The sequence below is a fragment of the Octodon degus genome, unplaced genomic scaffold (assembly GCF_000260255.1).
Source record: "Octodon degus isolate 3935 unplaced genomic scaffold, OctDeg1.0 scaffold00202, whole genome shotgun sequence".
Lineage (NCBI taxonomy): Eukaryota > Metazoa > Chordata > Mammalia > Rodentia > Octodontidae > Octodon > Octodon degus.
Genome location: NW_004524778.1, coordinates 3,334,172 through 3,341,027, shown reverse-complemented (window position 1 = coordinate 3,341,027; position 6,856 = coordinate 3,334,172).

The following is a 6,856-nucleotide window of genomic DNA, read 5'->3' as shown; positions in this document are numbered from 1 at the left end:
TTTGTGATAACATACATAAATGTAGAGGACATTAGCCAAGTTGAAATAATCTGGGACAGAAAGAAAAATACTACCTGGTCTCACTTACATGGAAGCTAAAAATGTTGAATTAATAGAAGCAGAATGGAATGGTGGAATGGGCTCTGGGAAGGCCGACAGGAAAGGAGCAATACTCATCAAAGGACAAGAAGTTTTAGACAAAAGGAATAAATTCTGATGATCTACTGCACAATTTGGCGATTATAATTGACAGTAATGTGTTATGTAGTTCAAAATTGCTAAAAGGGTGAGTTTTAACTGTTCTCAGCACAAATAAAAGGCAAATATGTGGAGAGCCATATGTTAATTTATCTGATTTGCATTAAAGTATCACATCATGCCTCAGGAATACATGCAATTATTATTCATCAAAAAATAAAACTGGCGGGCCTGGCTCTAGCTCAGTTCTTTAAGTGGCTATTTCCGCAAAGCTGTCAGCCTCAGCTTATACTAGTTCAATCCCCACAACCCTCCAGCCATCCAAAAGTGCCCTGAAGGCATTTGAGGAGAAAAAAAACTTGCCTGGCAAGCACAAGGACCTGAGTTCAATCCCTTGTTCTGAAAAAAAACAAAAAAAAAAAGACCAGTTAGTATTGACCCATGGACCACCACAATCAAGTGGTGTATTGTTGTTATTGTTGTTTTACCAGTTTACTCTTCCTTATACTCTATTTTTAAATAATGTCAAAGTTCAACTAAATGACATAAAAGTTAATTAATTGTACAAAATATGTTACTTCTATCCCTTTTTTCATTGACTTGATAACTTACTACTGGAAAGATACACAGTGAGTACACACAGAACCTAATTCTCTATCTTATACTTAGGTTAACGTGCAGCTTCATAGAGTAGAAGAAATATTACCCAATTAATCTGAGTTCAAGTCCTGCCCACAAGTAACATTGATAGAAAGACTACTACTCAGAGAGCCGGGTGCCTATGAAACCATGAGGAGAAAGGGGGAGCATGCAAATCCAGGAGGCGTTTGTGATCTTTTATCACAAGGATAAATCTTCATCTACATTGGCAGCTAAATACAACAAAATATATTCAACATTCACTCCACAAGAAGTCATCCTGCCTCTCTCAATTCCATGAGAAGGTGTTTGAGGCCAGTTAGCATTGCCAAAACACAGGAAGAGGCCTTCGGGGGAAGAAAGTTCACGTATAATTCAGGAGAACTTGATGTCTTGGACCCTCTCAACTTTTCGAGACATTCTAACCACATATCCTTCATATGTTTATGGCCAAATACATAAGTAGATTTCTCTGATTGTTTTCTTTTTAAAGGATGAATCAATGATTTACTCAGAACGTTCTTTTGGAAAATGTTTATCCCTGTTATGCTCAAACTGTAGGCATACACCAGAACTTTCTTTTATGTTGTAGTTAAAATCAAAACGCAAACTACCCTCTATGGACCAAATATGGCCTCTTCCTCTTTTGGTAAACAGAGTTTTTCTCTAATTCACTTAAGTCTTTTAGGAAATGCCTTCGACATCCTACATTCTACATTGTCAATGAGGAGGAGCTCCCTCAGAGACGGCGTGGCTCAGACTGCACATTTGACTCCTGCTTTAATGGATAAAAGGCAAAGAAACATATTTTATTATTAAATTTAAAACTTCACTGCTTTGGAAAGCAACCATGGTGATTTCTATAGCATAGATTAAGGAAAGGATGGAATGATTTGTCTAAGAACAAATTTCAAAATGTTGAAGATTTGTATGGATATTGGATTTAACATGTCAATACTGGACATTATTTTTCTCATTAGTTATTTCTTTACATTTCATTACATTAATTCCAGAAAGTAATTAATAAGGACTAACCTGGACTGTCTAGCAAGACCTTACAACAAATAAACAAAAAAGAAAGTAAATATTGTATTCTGAAATACTCTTAGATTGGTGCAATGCCCCAGATTAGAAACAAAAATGATAAAAATGACTCAAAAGTCTTCATGCTGACAGCATCAACCACGTTGGAGGTATGCAGCTTGTGCAGTGCAGAAGAAATGTTCTCTTCCTATTGTTCACTATCAGCATTTTCATTTCTCCTGCTATTTAATTATAATTTCATAAAAATAAATTCCATGAGTCTACACATTACACATTTAATCTTACTGTAAGTTTCCCTATTATAGTTTGTTAAGATGGCTTCTTTGATTTTTACACTTGAAAGTCTTCCCAAATTTAATAATTCCAATAATTCATTTAAAGTTGTGATGCATATTTACCTCAATGAAATTCTATCTAATTTATAGAGGAAAAAATATATCTGAATACATAAAAGAGAACCCATGCATTTAGTAACCCGTGTAGAACATGAATCATTTATTTTAATATTTTCAAAAGAATTTTACGAAACATAGGTTATATTTATCATCCTGTCTTTGATAAATAGCTGTGAGCAAGAAACAGCACCAGTAATTAGTGTAGACACTCATGTAAAATTTTTAAAATATCTATTTAATTTCTTAATATGACAAATTTCCTTTATTCCCTTTCTCATTTTTAAGAGGAAATCTTTATGCATATTTCATGAATAAATGCTCCAATATACTTCCATAGATATGGTGTACTATCTAAAAGGAGCAATTGTTACATTCAGAAACGAATCCCTAAGTATTCACCACAGATGAAAATTACATGTACCAAACTAATTTCCTTTTTCTTTTGTTAAGTGACTGACTGTATGACTTGCAAATCGTTATTTTTTCTAATTCCCACAATTTATAATCTAATAATTAAAACATTTTATTCAGTATACTTTGTTTTAATGACATCATTGTCATGGCAAATAAATACTGACAGTTTTTAAGGATGAGAGAAGAGTAATAGAAAACAAAGAGACTGTATCTAGTTATCACTATCATCATCTCTATGACAGCACGTTGAAGTTCTTTAGCTTATTTAGCCTGTGTAAGAACCATGAACAGTGTCTGTTGTTAAGGGTATTTCTCATAGAAAGGTACAAATAAGACAAGTAACAGCTAATGTTCACATTAACTGAAGGTATGTTTATTTCACGTAACTTAAGCAATGACATACAAGACGTATACATAACACTAAAAACAGTGGCACAATATTTATAGAAATTATCAACATTCAGATGTTTGTACCCCTGCACACTGAAGGGCTCTTATTTTGATCTACACTGACATAATTATTCAAAATAAAAAATAATCTGTGTCTTAAAAAGACATCATTTATAGACTGGGGACGTAGCTTGGTGCTCTAAGCACCTGTCTGGCAAGTGAAAGGACCAAGGTTCAATCACTAATACCTCATGCAGTGCTGACTCCATGCTGTGCTCACCACTGAAACACCTGTAATCGCAGACCTGGGGCAGCTGAGTCAGGAGGATGACTATGAGTCGGAGATGCGTAGTGAGACCCTGTATCTAATGGAAGGTTATCTACTCAGTGAAAAAGTTCATGTCTTAGTGCAAACTAATTGAAGAACTATATGGGTAACTTTCCACTAACATTTTTTGGGGGGAATAAATATTGTTCTCACTGTTGAAGAAAATCTTATTATGAAGTGCACTTGGGATGGTTTCATGAGGAAGCACCTTACCTCTGTTGTTTCTGCTCGGTGCATTTACTCCACCTGCAGAGTCCTGTCAGGGACCAGAGGCACAAGTGTGATCACATGCACAGCTCTGCACACAGCACAAGTGGTGATGTTTTCCTGGGGCTCGTCCTTAGAGATGGTATTTATTGTCAGTTTATCTCCATGCAGTTTCCTTGCTTTGCATTAAATAATAAACTAGTGTACAAACAGGCAGAGAAAATAATAAGAAAATGGCTGTCCTACTCTAAATTTTGTAAAGAAGCATTTCTATCTAAAACAAGTAAATGAGATTGAAAAATCAAGAAAAACAAAATTTTGGTATCAAACATCAGTGACAGAAACAGCTGCAGCCAGTGTGCTGAGAAGAGACAGCATAATTGAAACAGATGTTTTCAAATGTGCAGCTTTAAATGATATACAAACATGAATGGGAAGTACAATTGAAGTAAAATGAAATAGACTGGAAGCATAATTAAAACCTAAAATATACAAATATAGACTTAATGAAAATTAAATCAGGCTGATAGATAATAATTGGCTTTATCCACACAATAAGACACTAGTAGGACAGGTTAGCTTTAATTTCAATATTATTTAAATTGCTTGTAACAAGACCTTATTAGACATAATAATGAAAGATAAAATTCAGAGGTAATAGAACTTTAAGAAACACGTCCTCCCCGTTTTTTAAAATACAGCCCAATAAGTTCTAAAATGCTATCTATAAAGTTTTTCTTTAATCAAATTAGCTTTGATTACAGTTAATTTGATTAAAGAAAAAATTTTAAATGTATCACGGTTGCCAGAGAGTCTTCAGTCTTGAACTACAAGTTGTCAAAGACAACAAAGGATCAAAATTTCATCCTATTTCCAAGCTGAGCAGGTAGGCTTGCCGCTGTTGTAGGAAAGATGGCTGTGCCAGTTAATCCTTATACAATTGAATACCACGAAGGGTGGTTGGTTGAGCACCGCTGAGGTGCTGGTTGGCAAATGGGCTACAAGAAAGCTCATCTGGTTGGGGGGCTTCTGGCCTCGGGGACCACACCTGGCCTGCGGCTCCTTGTTCTCAAGGCTGTTTCTCCATGCTCTGCTTCTTTCTAGCCAAGAATTGAGCACGTTTCCTCCACTTGCCGCTCCACCCTGCCGTTTCTGGCTGCGATCCAGCCGACTATCCACTGACACCTCTGAAACTGCCAGCTAAAAATAACTCTCTGCACCTTTACACTGAAAGTGTGAGACATTTTTCCCCCATTGCTGAAAATCTGACCAACATGATGGCAGAGAACTAGTACCTGATGAGAAAAGTTGAGTGCACTATTCACTATATTTTGAGCAGAATTAAAAGTGGAATAATCTTTTCAGTTCTCCTTGTTTCTTCTTCCACAGCATAATTTGGATTTGGCTTCATTACCCAAACAGAATGGGTTCCAGTGAAGTTAAGGAACATAAATATTTTAGAGCAAAAAGTAAGTACACATCCTTTTGTTTCAGAGGAAAACATTGTTTTTACATTTCAAGGCTCTTGGCTACACAAATATATTTATAAAGATAGTTCACAAAAGGTAAGCTGTACCTCTTTTTGCATGGGGTGCAGAAGTATGACACTTCCAGATTAGTTTGTTTCATTACATGTTGTTTTCAAAATGAAAGCAGTTACTCCCACTTTAAATCAGCCCCACCTCCCTGTTGCCTGGCTTTTCTTTCATTTATTTATTTGTATTACTTCTTGAATTTATTTCCCTCTTATGGAAGCAGTGTTTGTTGCACATAAACACTTCTGTAATGATCATCTACTGGGCGGGCCAGATAGCTCAGCAGGTTAAAGTGCCTGCTTAGGCAGATGCAGGGACCAGGGCTAGAGCCAAGGCATGCAGTGCTGGCCCCGCCCCTGGGCACCTTAGAAGGCCGTTGAGACTGGGTATCATGGTGTGCGCCTACAATCCCAGCATTTGGGAGGCTGAAAACAGGGGGATCACTGTGAGTCTGATCTGTGTAGTGAGACCCTGTACTAAATACATTTTAAAAAGACCATCTACAGAGACCAAGATTCCTTGGCAGACAGCAGAGATATGCCTACTTGGGGTAACTCCAGCCCACACTGGAAATGGGTCCAGGCAATCATCAAAGGCTGTTGAAAAGTCTTCTGCCATTCTCAACGCTAGACATTAAAAGGGATGTTTGGAATGTGGGCTAAAGTGGAGCTTTAGATCTCATAAAATCTGAAGATTTCCACAAGCTAAGAATAATTATTATACAAATTTGATATTAAGTATAATGTACTTGAAATTAATGAGACTTACGTGCATCTTTTAATTTTTTCTCTTTGATTCTAGTCAAACCCCAGGAGTGACTTAGTGAATGACAGCTTTATCTAATGGTTTTCTCGTTCATGTGACTGGCGGTTGATGCTGGCTATCAGATGGGAACTGATTTGGAGATGTCAAATAGAGCATGTACAGGTGGCCTCCTCACGCAGCTTCGTACTCCTCTCTCACAGTGCACTCTATTAGCCAGAACATGAAGATTTCCACTTCAGAGTTCTACTCTCTTGTCCTTCCTTCCTTCCTTCCTTCCTTCCTTCCTTCCTTCCTTCCTTCCTTCCTTCCTTCCTTGCTTCCTTCCTTCCCTCCTTTCTCTCTTTCGTCTTTCTTTTTGGTACTGGGGATGGAACTTGGACCTTGCACTTGGCAGGTAGGTACTTATGCCACTGAGCTGCATCCCTGGCCTTGACTATCGACAGAAACCATGCTGTCTCAGTGCTATCTTAGTGCACCCAGGGGACGAGGCCAGCACAACAGGCCTGGGGATCAAACTCCCAGCCCCTGCTCCTGCTTTCAGGCACTACAATCCACTGAGCTATTTGGCTGGCCCTAATTTGACAATCTTACAGTGATTTTTTTCTAGGTTTCTGTTGCCTCTACCATTGTTATTTAATTCAAAATATATTGCTACTTTAAGTACTAACATGGTGGCAAATTCAGGGTTATCTTCATCTATATATTTCGATATTAAAATCATGACATTTTAAGGTCATAAAAGACATGTTATGGTCAAAAATTTTAATTTATAAATCTGACATCAGTACTTCAATTAATGAAGTTTAAGGTTTATTTTCTTTTTCATTTTTTTCCTAATGATTTCAAACATAAATTAAGATAATCATCTTAGGGCTGGGGAGACAGCTGGGCTGGGGTCTGAGTTCAATCACTGGTTCCGAAAAGAAAAAAAAAAAAAAAAA